General features: G+C 35.0%; 1 long non-coding RNA gene across 1 annotated transcript in view; it reads left to right on the forward strand.

Annotated features, from left to right (window-relative positions):
* The window catches only part of LOC141553375 (uncharacterized), a 52,557-nt gene that overhangs the window by 479 nt on the left and 36,029 nt on the right, over positions 1 to 16,049 (forward strand). The window lies entirely within an intron of this gene.

Here is a 16,049-nt window from a genome sequence, read left to right on the forward strand (position 1 = left end):
AGGTCTTAGCTTCCATCGTGTTCTTTGGTTGCTCTCTCTTGATTTTACTATACTAATGATATCCAGTGAAAAGCAATTCTGTATCAGAGACTTGGATCTTCTCCCTTCTCAGGTGGGCCTGTGGTTCCATGACACATGTCCTTGTCTCTGTCTTTGCATTTATTCTTTTCCATTTTAGATCAACAGATTAAAGATTCTGATTTTGTAAGCTTCAAAAGATTAAGAGAACAAACCTCATAGGATCCTAGTATTAAGAGTCTTAGAATGAGTTTTGCAGCCAGCCTAGAGCTGATGCACAAGGAAACAAGAAGCAACCATCAGAATTCAACGTAGCTTAGACAAGGTTTCATTTGCCGATGATGTTGCATTTGGGTATGAACTTGGTGTGTAAAATCTGAACTAAATTCAATTCTACTCTTCCTTAGATACTGAGGTAAAATGGGAAAGAATATACCCCCTGAGGTGTTGGGTAAAATACTTATACTTTTGTTCATGCTATGAGCAAGATAAATATCTCTTTGTAAAAGCTAACTAGTATTGAATGGTTAAATGGAACTATCATGCCAGAAATTTGGGGGTGGCTAATAGTAGGGGAAATACACCTCTAGGGGCTTGAATAGCCAATATTAGAAAAGATACTCCAAACTACTCAGGGGGGCACCTAGAACACTGGGAAGAATACATAGACTATCTGGATTTAGGAGAGTGGTCCAGAGAATACTTGCTACACTTATAAAGTCTTCCTAGTATGAAGCTGAAATTACTGATTCAGTGTCAGCAGGAATAAAGATGTATCAGTGCTGAGCACATATTCTCTCACCAGTTCCCCAAATGCCAATTGTACAAAGATCAGGACATCTTTAGTTTGATGATTAGTACCCCATACTAGTAGTATGGAGTGGAAAAAGAAAAATGGATTCCTCTGCTAAAAAAAAAAAAAAAAAAAAAAAAAAGAGCATTGATTAAGGGGGTGGAGAGAATGTTACCTGTGAGGGCTTCTTTTTCCCTCTGATTTTCAGTCACATTATGTGTGACACTGGCCAGAATCTCAGCTGTGTGATTAAAAGTTATCATTTTAAAAAGGAATTATATAGTCCAGTGCCTGACAGCTACCTTTAAAAGCAGATCTATGTTTACCACTGATGGGAAAAATGACATATCTACTATAGGAAATGAATCTATATTTAGCTTAATTGTTCAGACTGTACTCTAAATGACCATCCTTATATAATCCTGTTTTCAGTAGACTTCTTTGGAAAACACTTTTACTTGGCATATGGTTAAGTCTACAAATGGCAAACCCTGTTAAGAGACTTGCTCTCAAAATATGTATAAGCTTTTTGTGAGGCTAATTAATAAATTAATCAACAAGTACTTGGAAGCAGTATTGCATTAATTGGGAGTCAGAAAACTTGAATAAAAATAGGACTTCAACATTTCCTGGCTGTGTGACTGTGGTTTCATTTCTCTGGATCTGGACTTCTTCATCTATAAAATGAGGATAGTAATGTTTGTTTGCATTATCTACTCCATGGGGATGTTATGAAAAAGTAACTTTATAAATTATTATTTTTGCTTATTAAGCACCTGTGATATGTCTTGCTTTGTGATAAACACAGTGCAGATGCAGTAGTATAAGCCAAGTCCTATAAGCATTTACTATCTAGATAAAGAGGAAAAACATTATCTAATTGTTAATAGGTGCTATTTTGACTATGGTAAACTGAGAATTCTGAGAAAGAGGTTCTGTTTAAAATATATTCTAATCTTACAGATGGGAAAACTGATGCACCAAGCACTCCGTTGATCTTTCCAGTCACACACTTTAAAGGAAAGATAATAGTAACTCTAAAGAGCATTCTGGACTCATGATTCTAAATTCAGTGCTCTTTCCACAACACCACCCTTAGATCAAATACAGATTAAATTCAATCAACATTGATTAAGAACCAATTCTGAGCAGGATTTTCCTACTAAGGGGAGTATCTGTCTTTCATTTTTGTCTTTATGTTTCCAGCTAACAACCAAACTGGAACTGGCCTCCAACCTGTATGTAGCTGGAACTAAACAAAGCAAGCTAGAGACAGGAGATTTCAAAGTGAGGAAAATCCTTGCAAGCCGAAGCTCCCCCTCCTGAGAAGGAGGGCTTAACATGATAGGACAAAGCCAGATGTTATTATATACATGTAAGGGGCTAGACCATGACACAATCATTCATAAATAGCAGTTCTCATGGAGGCTCATGCATAGATAATGCAGGCATTCCTAGGTCCTGAGGGAACAGTCTCCAGGTTGATTGTCTCACAGTGGGGTACAGAACCAGAGTTAGCATGGTGAGTAGTACCTGGTTTGGTTCACTGAGCTGTTTTAAGAAGTGAGCATGTCAAGCGATTTAATGGATTGATTATCAGGTCCCTAAAAAATAGGGGGAGCTCCCTCAGTGAGAGACCAGTGGTGCTGGTCAAAGCATTTGTCAGAGAGTGAGATCAAACAGAGCATAAAGGTTTGTTGTTGTATCAAGCCCAAGTACAACCTGTTTACTGGACTTTGGCTGGGGAAACAGGGTGTCTCCAAAATAGTTTGACATTTCCCTTTTTTGACCAAAGAGTCTGAAAGAATTCCTGCCCTTACAGCCAATCAAGGAGAGGAAAATAAAAGCCAAGATGCCACAAAAGGCTGGTTTTACCAGAACAAGTTGCTGCTAAGGGGGTAGTTCCTTCAGGGGACCTATCAGCAAAATATGTCCCAGGTATCATAGCTAACAATTGTTTGCTTGCCAGAAGAAAAGCAAGAGGAGAGCTTACCAAGAATAAGACATATGAGTTGCTTGAGATGTATAATGTGAGAAAACTCCTTGCATCAAAACAATGCAGTAAAGTTAATGGCACAATTCTGAGATAAGACATAATGACAGTAAGTCAGATACAGGTCAAACTATTTAAAGGACTCACTTTAGACTGGTTCTGAGAAGGGAGATTTATGTCACCAAGGTAACCAAGAAAAGGCAAATATCTTGAAATAAAAGACCAAAGCAATATAACAGTTGGTACTGATATTAATTACCATGAAATCTCCTTATATCCTAGTAACCCATTCTCAATATCTATTTAACCAGCATATTTTTAGTTTCACATGTCTCAGATAGTTGCCTAGTCTTAAATATCTTTTTTTTGGACAATAGGTTTTATTCTCAGAATAACTCTAAAGGATGATCTGCTTCTCTACTACTCAACATAATTTTGTACTATCACTTAGATTTGGTTCTCCAATTTTGAAACTTCAGAGAATTTTAATTTATATGTGCTTTGCTGTATCTATCCTTACCTAAGTCCTTTACCTGATATAAAAATCTTTTAAAATTTTGTGAGGATTTTACCATAAAATGAACTCTTCAGCTTTTTCAAGTTACCAGACAGATACTTTAATAGTGTGAAAATAATTTCACTTTCTTTACCATTATCAATACAATTTATGTGTAAAATCCAATTAATCCCTAATTAGCAGATCTTTTATCCAATTTTGAGAAAAATATTACTAAAACATACTCAAAACTGGAATTTCCATGAAAGATAAATTTGGAGGCCAATCATATACATCTATATATAGCTCTTAGAGAAAACAGTATAATCTTGTTGCTTTCACAAAATTTACTATTCCATTTAACTAGAAAATTTCTACATTACATCTTTGTCTTATTACCTTGTCTAATCATTTTCCCTATAGGAGAATATTATCCCTATATAATTTGACTTCACATTTAGCTAAAAATTGTAAGATATTAATACTTGTATCCTGTTATAGTAACTCAGAGTTATTCCTGTATCAATCTATAGCTTAATAAAGTTAATGCTAATATAACTTCTTGATTATAGAAATTTGCTATCAAAAAAAGAGAGAGGCACATAGTTATAACAATGTATCATAATAGGAGAGAAAACTCCCTTAGCTTTGTTTGATTTCAGGCATAAGTTATAGCTGATAATCAATCATGTAGTTATGGGATATTGAAAGTAAAAGCTCAAGATTAAACGGGTAGGAAATTTTCCTTTTCCATAAGGACACAACACAATGGATAATAGTCTGAGATCCTACTGAGGCTTAGTCTGAGGTCATCCCCAAAACCTTTCCCAGGTATAGATGTCCACCTTTGGCAGTTCCCTGACTGTAGCACATACCATTTACTACTATAGACTCCATGATTATTCAAACAACCATTCCCATAATTAACTCAAAACAATGACAAATTATATTTTATTGCCAGGAATTTTATTGCCATTTGCAAAATTTCACTAGTCACAATGAAGGGCTTAAAAATCTTCCTGATTTTTTTTTTAACAGTTAACATTTTTTTGGATCCTTATAAATTAAAATTATCCATATTCTAGGGCTTCAGAAATATAACAAATAACCAATAGTTGAGTCATCATTAATATTTTGAAGTTACAATCTTTAAACCAATTTATATACTTTCATAATAGCCAAGATTTTCAAATGAAAAAATTTTCAAATGTTCAATTTTTTAACTTTTTTTTAATTTAACCAGATATATGCATAGGTAATTTTTCAGCGTTGACAATTGCAAAACCTTTTATTCTAACTTTTCCTCTCTTTCCCCCCACCCCTTCTCCCAGATGGCAGTTTGACCAATAAAATTTTCAATTTTTTATCACATTCTTTTAAAAGCCCAACTCATATGTAACAATAAAGTAAAAGGGAAGTTTTTTCTAAAAGCATTTCTAGTTTAAAATGATCTCACAAATTTTATAATGTAGATTTAGAAACACAATAATAATACAAACAATAAGTTTTAGAGGCATCATTGCATTTCCAAATTATCATGTATAAAAACCATTTATCTTATTACTTTTGACATTTTAAAACCACTTTAGAATTGTAAAGTATGGAAGACTTTCAATTAAAGAAATAATAATAATATAGTAGTCAGCACATATAGTCATTGTGTCAAGTCTTTTACAATCATTGTATTATTTGGACCTCCCAAAAACGACCCTGGGAAATGGTACCATTATACACATCAGGAAACCTGGGCCTAAGATTACACAGTTATAAGTTTCTACAACCACAGAGAAGAGTAGGTTCACCAAGGGCAGAGGATGGATGGCTCTCCACCTCAAAATGCCACAGTATGCACTACCAGGGCACCTGAACCCTCCTTGGATTTGCAGGGTGCAGCAGAGGGCATTGCCTAGGGGTTGGGGTTGTTGATGCCAGGCTGTTCTTATTGGTGGTAACTCTGGATGTCAAAGCAAAATGCACTGCCATTATAAGCTCCCCCAACACACTGCCCCCTACCTCTTGACAGGCAGGACAGAATGTAATTCAAGTTTCCCTACAATTTGTAAGCACTCTCTTTTATTAATCTGATTTGAATTTAGAGGGATTAACAGAAACACATGAGTTGTAATGGTCTTGTTAGCAATACCCACAATTGAGATACACTCACTACTCTGGGGGGAAGGGAGTGGGGAAGGCATCTTGCTTTTCTTGCCATCCTACTCTGAAGTCACATCATGCAGTTAACAAGGTTGAGGAAGGTCCCTCAATGCTTCCCACAGGAGATAGTTCTTGAGATGAGCTTTTAAAAAGGGAAGAAATTTCAGAGGCAGAGGTGAGGTACATCACAAAGGTCAATTGATCTCAGTAGATAATCTATGCAAAGGCCTGGAGATGGGAGATTGAATATCTAGTTGAGAGAACTGCAAATTGGCCAGCTAGGATAGAATATCAATTAGAGGGGAGGGAAAAAGGAAGAGGGAACAAGCATCTATTTCAGTAACTTCTATGTAGGAGTCATTGTTCTAAGCATTTTCAATTGTTATCTCACTTGATTCTACAATAAAAGTAGGTGTATTATGATCCCCATTTTACAGTTGTGGAAACTGAGGCAAATAGTGGTTAATCAATTTACCCAGAGTCACATAACTACATAACTCAGTATCTGAGATCATATTTGAATTCTTCTTCCTGACACCCAGATCTCTGTGTAGTATAGTGTCACCTAGCTGCCTCTGGTAAAAATGAGTTGACAAAAAATATAGTATTCCAGAAATCTGGAATGGTAAATTAAAGCTAGATTGTGAAGACCTTTAAACTTGAAGAATTGTACCTTGTCCTAGATACAAGAAATCAATGAAAATTCTTCAGGAGAGAAGTGAAATAGTCAAATATGGTTTAATTTATTTTTAAAAATTTTTATTTAATTTTATTTATTTTAGCAATTACAAGCAGGATAGATAAAGAAGACAAGAAATTTAAATTAAATAGGCAGTGGGTAGGCTGGAAGGAGCACTGGATTTGGAGTCAGAGAATCTGGATTCAAATTCAGACTTTGTTACTTATTGTCTGTTGCTTAGCTGTACTAGGCCTTAGTTACTTCACGTGTAAAATTAAAAGACTGGATTAAGACTAATGAAGTCTCCTCTACCTCAAAATGTATAGAGTGAAAAGATATTACAATAGCATAAGCAAAAAATGAAAAAGGGGTAACTAATTTTTCATTTTCAGATTAGGGTAATGGCATATGAGTATAAAGAAATAGATTAAAGGAATAATGTATCAGTAAAATTAACAAGACTTGACAACTGATTAAATGGGAAGGAAGGAGAGAGGAAAGACAAGAAGAATGAAAAGTTAAAGATGGCTCCAACATGAAAAATTTGGATGACCAGAAAGATGTCAATGCTTTCAATGGAAATAGAGATGTTTTGGAGGAGGCTTAGAAGGAGAGATGGAAAAACAGGAAGCACAGTGTTGGTCCAGGAACCAGCAGCCAAAATAGAAAAAAAAAAAAAAAATACTGATTCTGAAGGTCAAGAACCTGGATTCAGACTCCATCTTTAATAGTTACTAACTGTATGATGAACAATTTAATCTCACTGAACCCTGATTTTCTCATTTCTAAAATGAGGGGTTTGGACAAAGATAGTATTTGATATACCTTCCAGTTCTAGATCTATAATCCCATAATTGTGTTCATTTCAGTCAGTTCCAACTCTTCCTGATCCTCATTTGGTGTTTTCTTAGTAGAGATAGAAATGTTTGCCGTTTCCTTCTCCAATTCATTTTACAAACGAGGAAACTGAAGTAAATAGGATTAAATGACTTGCCCAGGTCATACAGCTAGAACACATTTCTGTTTGAAGTCAGATTCAAACTCTCAAAAATGAATGACAAAACTGGCACAGCAAAGCAGCTTCAGGAGTTCTCAGCCCAGAGATAAAAAGGAAGTTAAACAACTGGTCAGAAAGATTACAGGAAATCCTCGACTAGGTACAGTTGATATTGATTGGCAGCTCTGTTGCCCATATGCAGTTTTGTGTTGCAGTTCCAAGGCAAAGAGAAGTTTTAGTTCTTGTAGATACAGGAGGCCAGGGATCTTTCCTGAGTAAAGACCAGAATACAGACCAGGAAAGCAGTAGTCATCCCCTTCCCAAGATTACACTATCTTGGAAGCACCAAAAAGTTGGAGACCCCCAGAACTAGTTCTGAAAATAGCAGCATAAAAAAGTCTGAAGTTTGGGACAATACCTCCTCAATTCCAAGTGAACAAAGACCAACTTTAGCATAAAGTTCAAAGTCAAGAAACAGTCTGGGAAAATGAACAAACAACAACAAAAAGGACTTGATCATAAAACTCAAAAGAAGACAATAACATGAAAACAGAGACAAAGTCTCAAAGAAAATAGTTAATTGCCACAAGCCCAACAAAAATTCCTAGAAGAGTTTAAGAAAGTGATGAGTGGTAAAAAGAAAATTGGGGAAAGAAATGAGAATGATACAAGAAAATTACAAAAATGAAATTAATAGCTTGGTTAAAAAAAAGGCACAAAAATTACTGAAGATCATAATATCTTAAAAAGCAGAATTGACAAATGGTAAAAGACACAAAAATTCACTAAAGAAAAGAACTCTTTAAGGAGCAGAATTGACCAAATGGGAAACAAAATGCAAAAGCTTACTAAAGAAAATAATTCCTTAAAAATTAGAATTGTGTAAATGGAAGCTAATGACTTTTTGAGAAATCAAGAAATGATAAAACAAAATCAAAAGAATAGAAAACATAAAAGAAAATGATATCACATTGGAAAAATAACTAATCTGGAAACTAAATCACGGAAGAATAATTTAAGAATTATGGGACTAACTGAAAGCCATCATCAAAAAAAGATCATATATGTCATAATTCAAAAAATTATCAAAGAAAGTTGCTCCAATATCTGAAATATAGATAAAATAGAAATGCAAAAAATTCACTAATCACCTCCTGAAAAAGATCCTAAAACTAAAACCGCAAAGAATATTAGACCCAAATTCCAGATCTCCCAGGTAAAAGAGAAAGTACTTCAAGCAGTCAGAAAAAAATTATTCAAATATCATGGAGCCACAATCAGGATGAAACAACCTTTCGTGGTTACAACATAGTAACATAGTAAAAAAAAAAAAAAATGGAAGGCTTGGAATATGATATTCTGGAATGCAAAGGAGCTAATATTATAATCAAGAATAACCTGTCCAGCAAATTTGAGTATAATCCTTTTGAGGGGGAAATCGGCATTTCATGAAATAGAAGACTCTTAAGCATTTCTGGTAAAATAACTAGAGCTGAATGGAAAATTTGACGTTCAAACACAAGACTCAAGAGAAGCATAAAAAAGTTGAACATGAAAGAATAATCATAAGAGACTCAAAGTTAAAATGCTTACATATAGGAAGATGACTCCTAAGAAACTCCAATATTAGGGAAGTTAAAAAGAATTTACACAAACAGAATACATGACTGTAAGTCAATTATATTGGAATGATCTCCCCCCCCCCAAAAAAAAAAACCCTAAAGAAAGAGGGAAAAGCTGGGAGAAGGGTAATAGAAGAGGTAGAAAGAGGAAAATATTCTTCCATAAAAGAGAACTTTTATATTGGAAAGAAAAATTGGATTGGGACATGGACACTATCATCAGGATTGGTTTAAAGAGGGAAGAATGTATATGCACACTCAGTTGTGTATAGAAATCTTTTTGATCCAAAAGGGGAAAAGGAAAAGAATGAGATAGAAAGGAGGGGTAGTGGATGATAAAAAGGAAGGTAGATTAAGGTGAAGAAGAAACCCCAAAACTCTAAAAATCCTTGAAGGAGAAAATCTTCAACTCTGCCTCAGTGAGGAACCCCGCCCCAGGGAAAGCAAACAAGACAGTTTCATTTTATTATCTAGAATTCCAACCCTATTCAAATAAGGAAATTCATTCAATTTAAATTCCAGCTGAAGCTGAAACCCAGCTTGCAGATGAGCCAACTTGGGACTCCACCCACTAGCCCTCACCTGGTCTGACCTACTCTGCTCAGGCTGTCCCAGCCCCAAGCAAAACACTCAATATAAAAGCTTCCATCAACTAAAGTCTTTGCAGATGGACTTTGGTAGCTCACTCAGCTGCCAGGACTTTCTGTCTACTGAAAACTGCATTCTCAGTGCAAAACTCCATTTTCCATAGATCTGTCACTATAAAAGTCAGTCTCTTGGTAAATTGATTTTTATCTAACAATAAACTTTCAATTTGCAACTAATAGTTTTGGAATGAGTGAATTCTTTCACTTCTAAAATCTGCTGCCAATTTAAAGAGGATTCTTAACAACTCTCTTATAGCCACTAATCTAGACCACTCAAACAGCATCAAAGGGAGGCTATGGTTAGAAGCAAAATAGAGTTTTGAGGAGGGACAAGATAAAAAGAAAGAGAAAAGAAACAAAAGAAAATGAGATGGAGGGAAAAACGCAGTTAAGATTCAAAACAGTGAATAGAAATGAGGTGAACTCACCCACAGAACAGAAGTAAATAGAAGGAATTCGAAATTAGAAGTCATCAATGTTTTGTTTACAAGAAACATATTGAAACAGAAAGACACACAAAATTAAAATAAAGGGCAGAAAAAATCTAATAAGATTCAGCTGAACTAATAATGATAAGAGTAAGATTCATAATCTCATACAAAACAAAAATCAAAAATCAATCTAATTAAAAGAGATTATCAGAGAAATTACATTTTACTAAAAATGTATCAGACAATGAGGTAATATCAAAAAAAATTATAGCAAATTTATCTGATAAGTCCTTATTTCTCAAATATCTACTGAATATAGAACTTAGTCAAATTTAATTTTTTTTTTAAATGAGGGAGGCAGAACCAACATGGCAAAGTAAAGGTAGGAACCTGCCCAACCTCTTCCCCCAAACTGCTCCAAATTCCCTTAAATAATGACTCCAAACAAATTTTAGCACATCAGAACCCCTCAAAAGATGGAACAGAACATTTTCTAGCCAAAGGCAACTTAGAAGTTCAGCAGAAAGGGTCTGTTACACTATAGTGGAAGTCCAGCATGCAGTCTTGATGTAGGGCACACTGGCACAGCCCCAGACCCAGATCCAGCCCTGCCCTGGGCCTGACTTCTGAATCTTGAGGACCTGGAAGGTCAGTAGAAAAGGTTTGTGGAACCAGGGTGGGAGCCCAGTGCACAAGCCCAGCCCCAGGCCTAACCCAGACCCCCAGTATGTGAGGTGAGACCTCTGAATCAGTATCAGTGTTAGAGGCTTCTGGAACTCTCACAGGAACACAGGACCAAAGGTCAGTGGAAAAGGTCTGTGGCAATGGGGTGGGAGTTTGTTGTGCTGCCCCAGCACAGCCTTGTTCAGCGAAGCCCCAGCTATATCCAGCAAACTAGATCTTACAGCTATAGTGGGGCATTAGGAGTATTAGGACACATTTAAGAGTTCGAGGCAGAAAAAAGTCCTTGTGGTCAGATTCTGAGAAGGATTTCTGAAAATAGCTGCACAAAAACTCCTGAAGCTTAGAACAGTGCTCCCTCCATCCTAGAAGCAGAACCCTACTTTAGTTAAAAGCAGAATAATAAACTAGAGAAATGAGCAGACAACAGAAAAAGTTTCTGACCATTGAAAATTATGACAAAGAATTGAAAGAATGACAAGGTATATCAAAACACACACTCAGAAGATAACAAAGTCAAAGCTCCTACATCCAAAGCCTCCAAGAAAAATAAGAATCGGTATCAGGCTATAAAGAGCTCAAAGGGGATTTGAAAATCAAGAAGAAAGATAAAAGAAAAATTAAGGAAAGAATTGAGTTTCAAAAGGAAATGAAAAAAAGCTACTGAGGAAAGGAATGCCTTTAAAAGCAAAACTGGCTAATTGGGAATGGAAGAATAAAAGTTCACTGAGGAAAATAATTCCTTAAAAAAAGAGAATTGAGTTGCCCACTATCACCATTACTATTCAACATTGTATTAGAAACTCTAGCCTCAGCAATAAGAGTTGAGAAAGAGATTAAAGGAATAAGAGTAGGTAATGAGAAAATCAAACTATCACTCTTTGCTGATGATATGATGGTATACTTAGAGAACCCCAAGGACTCTGCTAAAAAGATATTAGAAATAATTCACAACTTTAGCAAAATTGCTGGATACAAAATAAATCCACATAAATCCTCAGCATTTTTATATATCACCAACAAAATCCAACAGCAAGAGATACAAAGAGAAATTCCATTCAAAACAACTGTCGAGAGTATAAAACATTTGGGAATCCATCTATCAAAGAAAAGTCAGGAATTATATGAGCAAAATTAAGAAACATTTGCCACAAAAATAAAGTCAGATTTAAATAATTGGAAAGACATTCAGTGCTCTTAGATAGGCTGAGCGAATATAATAGAGATGACAATACTCCCTAAATTAATCTATTTATTTAATGCTATACCAATCAGACTCCCAAGAAACTATTTTAATAACCTAGAAAAAATAACAACAAAATTCATATGGAAGAACAAAAGGTTGAGAATTTCAAGGGAATTAATGAAAAAAAAAATCAAATGAAGGTGGCCTAGCTGTACCTGATCTAAAACTATATAATAAAGCAGCAGTCATCAAAACCATTTGGTATTGGCTAAGAAATAGACTAGTTGATCAGTGGAACAGGTTAGGTTCACAGGACAAAATAGTCTACAACTATAGCAGTCTAGTGTTTGACAATCCCAAAGATACCAACATTTGGGATAAGAATTCATTATTTGAAAAAAACTGTTGGGAAAACTGGAAATCAATATGGCAGAAACTAGGCATGGACCCACACTTAACACCATATACCAAGATAAGATCAAAATGGGTCCATGATTTAGGCATAAAGAATGAGACCATAAATAGATTAGAGGAACAGAGGATAGTCTACCTCTCAGACCTGTGGAGGAGGATGGAATTTATGACCAAAGCAGAACTAGAGATCATCATTGATCACAAAACAGAAGATTTTGATTACATCAAACTAAAAAGTTTCTGTACAAACAATACTAATGCAAACAAGATTAAAAGGGAAGTAACAAATTGGAAAAACATTTTTACATTTAAAGGATCTGATAAAGGCCTCATCTCCAAAATATACAGAGAACTCTAATTTATAAGAAATCAAGCCATTCTCCAATTGATAAATGGTCAAAGGATATGAACAGACAATTCTCAGATGATGAAATTGAAACTATTTCCACTCATATGAAAGTGATCCAAATCACTACTGATCAGAGAAATGCAAATTAAGACAATTCTGAGATACCACTACACACCTGTCAGATTGGCTAAGATGACAGGAACAAATAATGATGAATGTTGGAGGGGCTGTGGGAAAACTGGGACACTGATGCATTGTTGGTGGAGTTGTGAAATAATTCAGCCATTCTGGAGAGCAATCTGGAACTATGCCCCAAAAGTTATCAAACTGTGCATACCCTTTGACCCAGCAGTGCTACTACTGGGCTTGTATCCCAAAGAAAAACTAAAGAGGGGAAAGGAACCTGTATGTGCCAAAATGTTTGTGGCAGCCCTTTTTGTAGTGTCTAGAAACTGGAAAATGAATGGATGCCCATCAGTTGGAGAATGGTTGGGTAAATTATGGTATATGAATGTTATGGAATATTATTGTTCTGTAAGAAATGACCAGCAGGAGGAATAGAGAGAGGCTTGGAGAGACTTACATCAACTGATGCTGAGTGAAATGAGCAGAACCAGAAGATCATTATACACTTCAATAACAACACTGTATGAGGATGTATGCTGATGGAAGTGGCTATCTTCAACATAGAGAAGATCTACTTCAGTTCCAGTTGATCAATGATAGACAGAAACAGCTACACCCAGAGAAGGAACACTGGGAATTGAGTGTAAACTGTTAGCACTATTGTCATTCTATCCAGGTTACTTTTTACCTTCGGAATCCAATTCCTAGCGTGCAACAAGAAGTTTGGTTTTACACACATATATTGTATCTAGGATATACTGTAACACATTCAACATGTATGGGATTGCCTGTCATCTAGGGGAGGGAGTAGAGGAAGGGAGGGGAAATTTTGGAAAAGAAGTGAATACAAGGGATAATGTTGTAAAAAAAAAAAAAAATTACCCATGCATATGTACTGTCAAAAAAAATTATAATTATAAAATTAATTTTAAAAAATTTTACTTACCTTCTAGAGCTAAAAAAAAAAAAGAATTGAGCAAATGTAATCTATAGATTTTATGAGAAATCAAGATACAATAAAGTAAAACTAAAAAAAAAGTGAAAAAGTAGAAAAATGTGAAATATCTGGAAAAACAAATGACCTGGAAAATAGATCCAGGAGAGATCATTTAAAAATTATTGGTCTACCTAAAAGTCATGATCAAGAAAAGGAGCCTGGACATCATCTTTCAAGAAATTATGAAGGAATTAGGAAGGAACAGAAGATAGTCTACCTCTCAGACCTGTGGAGGAGGATGGAATTTATGACCAAAGCAGAACTAGAGATCATTATTGATATTCTAGAACCAGAGGGTAAAATATAAATTAAAGGTATATACCAATCACTGCCTGAAAGAGATCCCAAAATAAAAACTACCAGGAATATTATAGCCAAATTCCAGAACTTCCAAGTCAAGGAGAAAATACTGCAAGCATCTAGAAAGAAACAATTTAAGTATAGTGGAGCTATACTTAAATTTAGCAGTTTCTACATTAAAGGAGCAAAGTTCAATGCAATCAAGAGTCACCTACCCCACAAAACTGAGGATAATCCTTCAGAAGGTGGTCATTCAATAAACAGAAGATTTTCTAGCATTCGTGATTAAGACGAGCTGAATAGAAAATTTGATTTTCAAATCCAGTACTCTAGAGAAACATAAGGGAGTAATAAGGAAAATGATATCATAGGGAAACTAATAAGATTTATCTGTTTACATTCCTACTGTAACTCATTAGAACACCTCATTATTATGGCAGTTAGAAGAAGTATATATATAGACAGAAAGCATGGGTGTGAGTTGAATGTAAAGGGATAATATCTTTTTTTTTTTTTTTAAATGATGAAATTAAAAGGTAAGAGAAGAATGTACTGGGAAAAGGGGAAAGGGAGAAGTGGACTGCTGCAAATTATCTGCCATAAAAAGAGACAAGAAAAATCTTTTACAGTGAAGGATGAGAGGGGGAGGAAAGGGCAAATGAGTGAACCTTACTCTCCTCAGAATTTGCTCAAATAGGAAATAACATACATTCTCAATAGGAACATAGAAATCTACCTTATCCTGCAGGAAAATAAAAGGGGTATGGGATATGGGAAGGAGAGGAGGATGATAAAAAGAGAGGGCATATTGGGGGAAGAAGTGGTCAGTAGCCAAACACTTTTGAGGGGGGAAAGAGTGAATTGAGAGAAAGAATAAATGGGTGGGGGAATATAATTAGTAATAGTAATTGTAAAAAAAAATTTGAAGCAACTTTCTCTGATGAATATTATTGTTCTCTGGAAAGTGATGAGCAAAATGCTCTCAGGAAAAAAAAATCTGGAAAGTCCTCCATGAACAATACTGTATACAAACTAATAGCAATGTTCTGGGATGACCAGCTATAAATGACTTTGTTATTCTCAGTAGTACTATAATCCGCAACTACTCTGAAGGACTTATAGTGAAAAATCCCATCCATACCAGGAGAAGGAATTTATTGTGTCTAAATACAAATAGAAACATTCTCTATTTCTTTCTCTATCTCTCTCTTTATTTTTAACTTAATTTTTCTTGAAGGTTTTTATTTTCATTAGGATGAGAGATCTGTTTTCTTTCACAACCTGACTTTTATGGAAATGTTTTGCACAACATCACATGTGGTTTCTTATTTGTTCATAAGGATAAGGGAGAAAATCTAGAACTCAAAAATATTAAAACAAATGTAAAAATTGTTTTGAATGCAACTAGAAAGAATATTAACTAAATAAATAACTTTAAAAAGAACAAAATCACTCCCCAATTGATAAATAATCAAAGGATACAAACAGTTACTTTTCAGGAGAAAAAAATCTAAGTTGTCTATACTTATATGAAAAAATATTCTAAGTCACTATTGATTAGAAAAATGCATTTTAAAATAATTATAAAGTACCATTTCGCACCTATGAAAAATGACAAATGCTGAAGGCGATGATTACAAGTCCCTCTTCAACAATGAGTTGAACCAAATCAGTTCCTATAGAGCTGTGATGAATTGAACCAGCTACACCCAACATAAGAACTCTGGGAGATGACTATGAACCACTACATAGGATTCCCAATCCCTCTATTTTTGTCCACCTGCATTTTTTATTTCCTTCACAGGTTAATTGTACACTATTTCAAAGTCCGATTCTTCTTGTGCAGCAAAATAACTGTATAGACATGTATACATATATTCTATTTAACATATACTTTAACATATTTAACATGTATTAGTCAACCTGCCATCTTGGGGAGGGCATGGGGAGAAGGAGGGGAAAAACTGGAACAAAAGGTTTTGCAATTGTCAATGCTGAAAAATTACCTATGCATATATCTTGTAAATAAAAAGCTGTAATGAAGGAAGGAAGGAAGAAGGAAGGAAGGAAGGAAGGAAGGAAGGAAGGAAGGAAGGAAGGAAGGAAGGAAGGAAGGAAGGAAGGAAGGAAGGAAGGAAGGAAGGAAGGAAGGAAGGAAGGAAGGAA

This window comes from Sminthopsis crassicaudata, chromosome 2, assembly GCF_048593235.1.
Source record: "Sminthopsis crassicaudata isolate SCR6 chromosome 2, ASM4859323v1, whole genome shotgun sequence".
Classification (NCBI taxonomy): Eukaryota; Metazoa; Chordata; class Mammalia; order Dasyuromorphia; family Dasyuridae; genus Sminthopsis; species Sminthopsis crassicaudata.